A 10,136-nucleotide genomic window follows, 5' to 3' on the forward strand; every position below is an offset into this window, starting at 1 on the left:
GGCTGGATTTGCTTTGGGGCTCTGACCAAAGGAGGAATTGATTCTCTGGCTCTGGGAGTTGAAGCTGACCAGGGGAGAAACTGGGACTTTCTCTCTGGGATTTTACTGACCAAGAGTTGGAGGAAAGTCAGACTGAAGGAGAGACTTTTCTTGGTGGCTGGCTGAAGGAGAGAAGCCCTGAACTAATCTTGCTAGCTTTGTCCCAGGCTGAAGGATCCTTGGGGGGGGGGGGGCTTCTGAAATTAGGCTGAGAGACCTTAGTGACTTTGTGAAGAAGAAAGAAGATTTTAATAGTGGTCCTCCATCTTTATCAGTGTCCCCCTGTCACAATTTGTGACTGGACTGATTAACCCAAACACTCAAATTCTCCTTATAGTTTAGGGAAATCCTCATACCTCTTTCCTCAGTTTCCTTGTCCTGTTTGTTTCCAACAAACCTCCTTACCTGAGAAAGAGAACAAGAGCAGTTTCTCTAAACCTCATAGTCACATTTAAGTTACATAGAAAGGAGACTGACTGACAAGGGGGAGGGGAAGGGAAGCAGGTGGGAGAGGGTTGGAGAAGGGAGGCAGTGAAGGGTAGAAGGAGATTAGGAGAATACTGATCAATCAGCCATCAATAGAGATCAGTAGGCAGACCCCAGTGCATTCCCCTGTAGCAACATCCCTCTATCTCTCTCAGCATCTCTCTGTATCTCTCAGTATCTCTGAAGAAAGTACTTCTATCTTCATTGTAACTAAGAAGCCCTCAGGTGTGTCCCCATATTAGCAGCAGCTCTCTCTAGTCAAAAGCCAGAGTACATCAGTCACTACAACAAGAAATAGTTCACAACAGATTAATACTTTCTATTTCCCAATGAATGGGTCCAGTTATATGCATCAAGGGAGGAGATTTACAGGGGCAGCAGTATTAACAGGAACAGAAACACGGTTTAGATCATTGCCCAGTAATATAAGTACTCCAGGGGCAGAGCTAGTGGCTCCCATCCATGCATGTAAGATAGGGGAAGGCAGGGGAAGGCAGAAGAGTAAACATCTACACAGATTACAAATATACTTTCTCAGTAATACATGTGACCAGAGAGATGAGGAAAGATCAGAGATTCTTAACCAGTTCAGGAAAAGAAATAGCTTATGCCAAAATAATTAATGAACTTCTGGAAGCAATACAATTGCCTAAGAAAGTGGCAGTAATCCACTGTAGAACTCATACTTTGGGGACAGATTCACAGCCAGGAAAGGCCCAATGCATGTTCTGAGCTTTTCAATCAATGAGGAAACCTATCTAACATTCTTACAATGATTTGGAAGTCTAGACATGGATTAAGAACTTTGGAGCCAAGGAGATAGAAGGATTTGGTTTGCAGACACAGGAAAACCCATCTTACCAAAAAGTGTTTCTATCTTGTATGCAATGCAATACACAACAAGGAATACTTTGAGCCCCAGACTATGATCAATACAGTCCAGAGATTTTGGCTAGCACCTAGAATTTCATCAATTGCAATAAAAATATGGAGCAGATACAGCATTTGTATGAAATACAATCAAGGAGTGTTTAAAAAGAAAGGTCTTGGAGGTCAACCATTAGCTTTCACTCCATTTGAAAGGATACAAATAGATTTCATCACAATGCTAAGAGTTAAAGGGTTTAAATATTGCCTAGTGATAGTTGACAGACTAACCAGATGGCCAGCAGTCTTTACTGCTAGGAAAAATAATGTAGCATTCATAGTAAAAGTGCTATTTAAAGAGGTCATCCCTAGGTTGGAATTCCAGCTTGTATAGATTCAGACTAGGGATCACATTTCTCTCAATCCATTTTAAAACAAGTTTATGAAAATCTGGGGATCAAAGCCAACTTTCACACATCATACCATCCACAGAGCTCTGGACAGGTTGAAAGACTGAACAGAGAGATCAAAACTTTGATCAGGAAAATCTGTTCAGAGACTCATTTAAAATGGACTGAAATACTACTGGTAGAGCTTTTCTACATTCAAACTCAACCAAGTTGGAGTTTACATCTTTCTCCATTCTAAATACCATATGGACATCCTCCATTACAAGCCCAAATGTGCATTAGGAGGAGATTGCCAGCTATCAACTTACATAAAAACATTACAAACCAGAATTAAAGAGCTCTATGAAATGGTTGTAATCCAACAAACAACACCTCTGGATTAGTCACTGTACAATATAACATCGGGTGACAAAGTATATATAAAGAACTTTAATAGAAAAATGGCTACTGACAAAAAATGGGTAGGACCCTATAAAGTGCTATGCACAACTCCATCTTCAATAAAAATCCTAGGTAAAAATGCATGGGTTCAGTGTTCCAATGTGAAACTCCAAAAAGCTCAGAGATAGAAAGATCAAAGCAAAAATAGAGATGAGGACAATGAAAATGAGAATAGAAATCAAAGAGAAACAATAGAGTTAGAAGATAGGGAGGTAGAAGTTCCTGAAAGTGATCCAAAAGTAGACGAAAGCTGTGATTCATCATTCAAGTGTCGATAACCACCAAGTGTCGACAGCTGTCAAGTGTCGACAACTGTGAGAAAGCTAAGGGGACAAATTGAGGGGAAGATAAAGACATACCAGCTAGAGGAAAAGCATGAAGGAAAGCTGCAAGAAGAGAAAAGAGGCAGAAACTTTGGGAGCTGAAAAAGGACAGCAAAAAACAATTAATACTATAAATATTTGTAAATATCAAGAGGACAGACAAGAAACAGGACATATGTAAGATATAGTGTGCTGAAAACATATACATAAACATACTTTCACATGTTACGGCATGCAACATGGAAATAAATAGGAAGAGAGAAGAGATTAACTTCAGGCAATTATAAGAAGTGGATTTCTGAAGAGAATCTCTATCACATCCAACATTATATAAAATAGAATACACAGTGCACAAGATGATATATTTTGATGACTCCATGTAGATAAATGGGAGTCTATATGATGGAAAATATGATAATGTATATGTACATAGATAGGATAGATCCATAAGTTATTAATTGAATAGAAGGATCTCTAGATTCTCTTTGATTAATATCAGGGCATAGACAAAATGAAAATGTATTTTGTAAATATTATACAGTCTTGTATATATATATTTATTTAACATAGATTTCTTGTAATTGTGTATATATTTCTTGTAAGTATGTATCATATTTGTATAAAGACCATGTATAAAATAAGGAAATTAGTTATGAAATTATTGTAACAATTTAGCTACAGGGTTAAGATTTAGTTTAGAAACTAGATAAGGCAATTAGAATAGTTCATAGTAAAAATTTTCAAGTGCAGTTGCAGAAAAGTTTTCCTTAGTGAGTTTCTTGTGAAAGCTATGGCTAAAATTGTGTTTAATGGAAGATTTTACAGATTTAATATTGTTCTAGAATATGAAGTCATAGATATTAAAATTCATGTATTGGTTGAGTGTTATAGAATTAGTTAGCAGGTGCATTAGGAATAGTTGTATCCGTGTTATAAGTGTTCTGAGAAATTGTAATTTGTATTACTGATAGAAACTTTGTAAGCATTATGTAAACCCAACCCTTGCCCTATTTCTTTTCTGGGGAAAATCCAAGATTAAGATTAGCAAATTAGCAATTAGCATAGTATAGAGTAGAGGGGTTTTTTTCTTATGGGGGGCGATTAGTTAAGAAAATAGAATAAGAAAATAAGAAAATAGAAGCAAAAGTTCATGACTTTGAACTTAGCTAGTGCAACATCATGAAAGGAGATGACTTGGAATAAGAGATTTTAGGAAGGCAAAAGGATTACAAAGAGAGCATCATGGAATGTTGTGAAGCAAAGCTGACAGGGGTTAACCCTGTTAGAATGTTAGAATTTTGGGAGGAGAGGGGATGCTAGGATTGCAATGGACCCGTGGGGGAGTGAGGGGGTTGCTCCTGGACTCTGGAGAGATAATCAGCTCTCATACCCTGCTCCAAACCTTTGGAAAGTGAAAAACATTCCTGTATGAGAATTTGACAAGAGCCTGAAACCATCTGAGACTTAAAACTCTCCTGTGACTCTGTGAAGAACAAGATGTGAGAGGGAGCTGATCAGACTCATCAATTTGTCTTTGGAGGTCATCCCCAGAGGGAGACTGGATGGCTTCTGAAAGCCTGTCTCCACTTCTATTCAGTCTATAATCTAGAGACTCATTCCTATTTGAATTTAGCCTAGGTTTAGTTAAGAATAGAAGGATTTTTGTCAGGCAGAGAGAATGGTCAGTATAGCCTCAACTTTGGTCAAGGACTAAAGAGACTTGCTATCCAAGTTAGTTGGTGGGAAAACAAGTTAGATTTTATTAGCTAAAGGGAATAAACCTCAACCCATTTCCCTCATCTCATACCCAGTTATCATCATGATTAAACCTTGTTATCTCCAAGAAGCAGTCAGATTGGTTACTCAGTGGTCCGAGATCAGAGAACTCAGTTGTTTTTGCTCTCTGGTCTTGAAGAGACTGACTACCCTATCAGACCAGGTTATATAAAATCCTGGTCACCCTTTTATACTAGCATAACAGGGGCTCTCTTCACCCTAACAAAAGTCACAGTTTCAACCCAGAGCATGATTCAGGGACCTTGTTGAATCTTCAAAGGTTTTATTTATTACTTAGCCATTGTTGACACTTATTTTGAAATGCCTCCTGGGGAAATTTGCATCAATATGGAATATCAATAATGTTTCAGTCAGTTATATTTTTTATTCTACTAATCTTATAATTTTTAAAATATTATTGAAATCATATATAGTATAACTCTAAAAAAATAATTTGTTGCTACAATGTATAACCTATCAACAGAACACTTTTGCCCAAATATTTCAGACTACATTAGTTAAGATGAGTTAGAAGGTGAATTATGTAAAAGGATTTGTAAAAAGGATATAATCTGTTTTTATTCTTGAGTGTTTTAAAAACTCCATGAAAGTTCAAATAGTAGAGCAAGGAACTACAGTCTATTACTACATTAAGAGATAAAAATCTGTTACTTATTCAGCTCAAAAATATTATTTTATTAAAGTTGCATCAAAAGCTGGAATGTAATTTGTTCTATTAATAAAAGATAGTTGGAATACATGTATTACAGTGCAAGTCTTTGAGAAAGGATGATATATCTTTTGGTTTCCACAAGGAGACCTGTTGACTATCTCCACATATAATCTGTCTTCAATTTTTAAAATTTAAAAGCTAGATGATTTTAAGGAGTTTTAAAATATTGAATAAATTCCATAGCTTTACAAAAATAATGACATTCTATAGAAACAACATAAATATCAGGATTTCTTTTTATCAGTAGAGGGTATTTCACTTTGCACAGTAGTTCTTGGCACATAGTAATATACTTAATAAATACTTAATAAATACTAGTTTAACCCTTTTAGGATCTTTCTTGGCAGGAAACAGTAATAGGTGCAACAGACACATATAAGTAATTTTAAAGGAGCATTAACAACTTGAAGAATCAAGAAAACACCCTTTTGCAGAAGGCATTTGACCTGAGACTTGAAGAGGGAACAGAGCTTTGATAAGAAGAGTGGAAAGGGAGAGCATTCCAGATCTGTACAAAAGCACCAAAATAGGAGATGGGATTACATAAGTGGAGCAGGAAATAAGCTTTTGGCTGGAATGTAGTGTACATGAGAGTGTGCAATGTGAAATTAGTTTGGAAAGATAAATTGCAAACGAGATTGAGAAGCATTTTAAATGCCAAACTGGAATTTATATTTGATCCTAGAGATGATAGAGTTCCATGGAAGCAGTTGAGCCCAAGAGTGACATAGACTTGTGTTTTGGGAATATAAATTTGAAACTGCTTGAAATATTAAATTGGAGAAGAAAGAGGCTGGCTTCAGGGAGACCAAATAGTAGTCTTCTGCAACACTATATGACAGATGATAAGGACCTTAACTAGGTTGGTGGCTTTATGGGTAGAGAGAAGAGAATATACATGAAAGGTGTTGTCAAATCAACAAACATTTGTTAAAGGCCTACCCTGCTAAGCAATAGTGTCCTAAAGAAAGAAAAACAGGCAACATACAAGGATCTCTCATTCTAATGAGGTAGATGATTTGTAAGTAATCGTGCTGTAGAGATAAACTAAAAAAAATCTGGCAGAAGACTGGATGTATGAGAGGTGAGGAAAAACAATTACTGACAACTATAAAGTTGTAGAATTATGAAGGAACTTGAAAGTTTTGGGAAGTAATTGGAAATAAGGTTGAGAAGGGAGTGAGACCAGAAAATATATTACAGTCTTCATTCACTTCTAAAGAGGTAATTTTTTCCCTTTATTTTACTGAGGAAATGAAAACAACTTAGTGTGAGTTCTTTTTCTCTACTTGTTTTCAGCATCTTCTACATCCAAACCCCAAATCATCAATAAATGTTAGTAGAGCAAGCACTGTTTTCAGAGCATTATGCCAGATGCTTAAATTCAACAAAATATTAGGTGATTTCTGTGATGGGTGATTCAAGTGGGGTAGAACTGAAGGTCACTGGAATTGAGAATGCTGAGAAACATTGAGGTCAGGGACTTAAATGAGTCATCAATATAGATATTCAGTTTCCTTATGGTAGGACATTGGTATTATAAGTAATGGAAGGAAAATGGCAACCAGGTGCTGTAGTGACATAAGTCTGATAGTAGGTGGATAGTGATGGATAGTGACAACAAAGCTGTCAAAGATGGCACAGACCAATGAAGAATAAAAAGGGAAGCTTAGGTTGGCCTAGGGAGTTGGGCAGAGAGCTTTTGTTTTAATATAATTTCATGGTTTTGAAGAATTTGGAGGTTAGTTATATCATCTGTAACAACATAGTAGAAGCAGGATTTTGAGTTTGGTAACATGTATTTGAATTCTGACTCTAACATTTGTCATCTGTGTGACCTAGGTAGGACAAGATACTTAACTGGGTCTTACTTCATCTATAAAATGAAGGTGTTAGACTAGGTGATCTGTAGCTCTAAATCTTTATATCCTTCTCTAATAATATTTTTTTAATCCACACAAAATTAGAAAATGTATTTCATAGTTTATAATAGTTTGCTGTAAAATACTGGGTCATTCTTTGTTTGAATCATATCACTGAATATGAACTGACTGATATGTGTGTCCACTGATGTGGGGAATTGGTTGGGAGATTGTGAGAAAGACATTTTGAAACAAGGCCCAAGAAAAATGAATATCTGAACTTGTAGAGACATATACATCCCTCCTATCTTTATTTGTGGAACATTTGAAATTTTCTATTACATATCAATGCTTTATATAGATATTTACATGTACATTCTACATTTGAAAAATAAGTACTGGAAACAATACATTTTGGCAGGTTTCTTCTCAATAAAAATTAGACATAAGACTAGAATTTAAGTCTTGTATCTGATATGTATTAGCAGCTACTTATGCAAAACAATTCACTATTCTAGGCCTCAATATTCTTATCTATAAAGTAAGAGTTTTGGAGGAGGTGATCACTTGCATAAAATGGACATGTGCCTGCCCAAGTCTTCTCTTCTTCAGGCCAAATGTTATTACTTCCTTTACCCATTCCTCATCAATATGTTGTGTGTCCAATGATATAGGGTCCCTCTTTGCTCTAAAATTTAAATTATATATAGCTTTAAAAAATATCTTCTAGAAAGCCAGTGAAACTCTAACCTTTTCTATTCTAAAGTTAATTAATTAGAAGAAATGTAAATAATATTTGTCTCCTAAAGTAATGTATAGCCCCAAAAGAGTCTGAATCTTAATAACACCAGGACCATGACATGGCAGCAAAATAAATGTTATTAAATGGGGAAAAACAAGTTTCTAGCATCAGGGAAGACCTTATAAAGTAGGTGGCTATAGGGGAAACTTATAGGATCACTTGGTTTGATCCAGATGGAGGTTTCAGAGGTCATAATTAGAGTAGTTCCTTTTTAGATTTCCTCTAGGTATGTACTATAGAGAGTTATGAAAATCCCTAGGCAATTATAAGTAAGGGAATGCAGCTGGCCAAATTCAGGCTGGAGCAGACATGGCATATAATTCAACAGCCTCTACAATCTGGATTGGGTGAAAATTATGAGTATTGTAAACATCAAATGAAGAGAGATTAGTGAGAAATGATGGTAGAGAAAGAGTCTAGAAGTGACAGTGGGGAGAATGGAGTATTCTGACTCTCCCCACTTCAACCAGTGAGTTGGAGGATATAAAATTGCAGCCAGAATTTTAAAAAAAGGTGGCAAGTAGTATCATCAGGAGAGAGCCAAGTCTCAGGGCCAAAAGATGGAAAGAGTGAAAAAGAAAATGGTTTAAGAAGAAAAGAAGTTTGATAATTATGTATCAGGCATTCCAGAGGGCATAGTAGAAGGGACAGATTGATTTAGAATGAGACATATTTGGGGGGAAGTGTTGAGAAGAGAGAAAGGGAAAGGGCAGTTGAGGATGAAAAACAGAGTGTATGTATATATACATATATATATATATATATACATATATATCTGTAATGAGGTGTTTAGAATCATGGGGATAAGGGAGATTTTAAGAATGTATGAGAATATACTAATCATGGAATACTGAGTAAGGCAGAGAACCAGTGATGCTGAGGAAAGGCATGATTAGTCTACTTGAGCACCTCCCTCAAGGTTCAGCCTTATGGCAAGAGGTGAAGCTGTGTTGTGTGAGGCTCCTGGGGACACATTTCATAAAGACAAGAGCAGGCAGAGATATGAGAACCCTGTCAGGAGACTAAATTGCTTAGCTTATTCTGGCAAAGGTTTTGGGATCAGGAGGTGGAGGGGATCTTGTTGCTAGGCTGAACTGGGCCCAACACTGGAAAATGCTGTGGGACAGAACCAAAGAAGTGCAGGGGGCTACTAGATAATGCCATGGTTCTGTGCCTTGTTGATGCTTGGCTCTGAATCCTCTTTTGTTTTGTAACTAGATGTGGTGCAGGAGCTCCTCTATCTGATATAGATTATCTGCCACTCTATCCACTATTGCTCCCCTGATGTAACTTCCAGATGGGCCCAATAATTCTCAGGCACTCTGATACTATTTGCCTTTTTAAAATACGAAATAAAATTCAAAATGCCTAAAAGCCCCAATGTTAGCTCCCGTTAAGAAAAATGCTTGGAAAATATAATTACTGAAATATGCTATTTTGAACTGTAGCCTGGGTAGGGAAATGTCAGGGGGAAAAAAAGGTTTGTACTCATCTTACACTATAACTAAAATCTGTTTAATGGCTTTTAAGTGGTTTTGTATTTGTGTTTAAAAAAATACGCATCTATCTCTGTGTTGACAACTTAAGTATACTGTATCTGGGCAGATAAAATCTGCAGTGGATGAAGCTCTGCTTCTTAAAATGTGGGCATAATGAAAATGACATCCAAAATCACTATCATTTCTTTAGGCACATCTCATGGCACAGTGATAACACTGCACTGACAAGAGAGCCAGCCCTAAATCTTGGAATGACTTTTCCTCTCTGTATTGCTGATAGTCCTCTTGAGGTGATATCTTCAACTCTTTGCTAAACATTATTGGAAATAGTTACTGTGTATGTCTTGTGTTATATTCAACTCCGAATTCATCCAAACTCCTGGGTTCAGAGTATCATATGTTGGGTTATAAATCGGTCAGTTTGACATCCTAGCTTGCCAACCTTTAAAATCATTTGAACTCAGTTTGTATCTTGACAAGGAACATGCATTCAAAATTTTCTTCTTCAGTATTTAATTTTTTTCCCAAGTGCATATAAAGATAATTTTTCATACCAGTTTTCTAAAATTTTGAGTTCCAAATTTTCTTCCTTCTTCCATTTCCTCTCCCCTCCTCAAACAATAAGCAATTTGATGTAATGCAAAATCTATTTCCATATTGGTTAGGAATATGCATTTTAAGAAAGGAAGGCATCTTTTGTTATATTGGGTTTTTTTTCTTCTTGTAAAATTTTTACTATGACTTGTATAGGAGAAAGAAAGAGTTTATATTTGGAAGTGAAGGTAATATGAAAGTCAAAAGAATAAATAAAATTGGAAATAAAAGTAAAACATTTAGTGAGGGGTAATGGATTTAGGGAAGGAATAGTGAAAATGTGCTCTGTATATACATTTATTTT

This window comes from Monodelphis domestica, chromosome 7 (assembly GCF_027887165.1).
Source record: "Monodelphis domestica isolate mMonDom1 chromosome 7, mMonDom1.pri, whole genome shotgun sequence".
NCBI lineage: Eukaryota > Metazoa > Chordata > Mammalia > Didelphimorphia > Didelphidae > Monodelphis > Monodelphis domestica.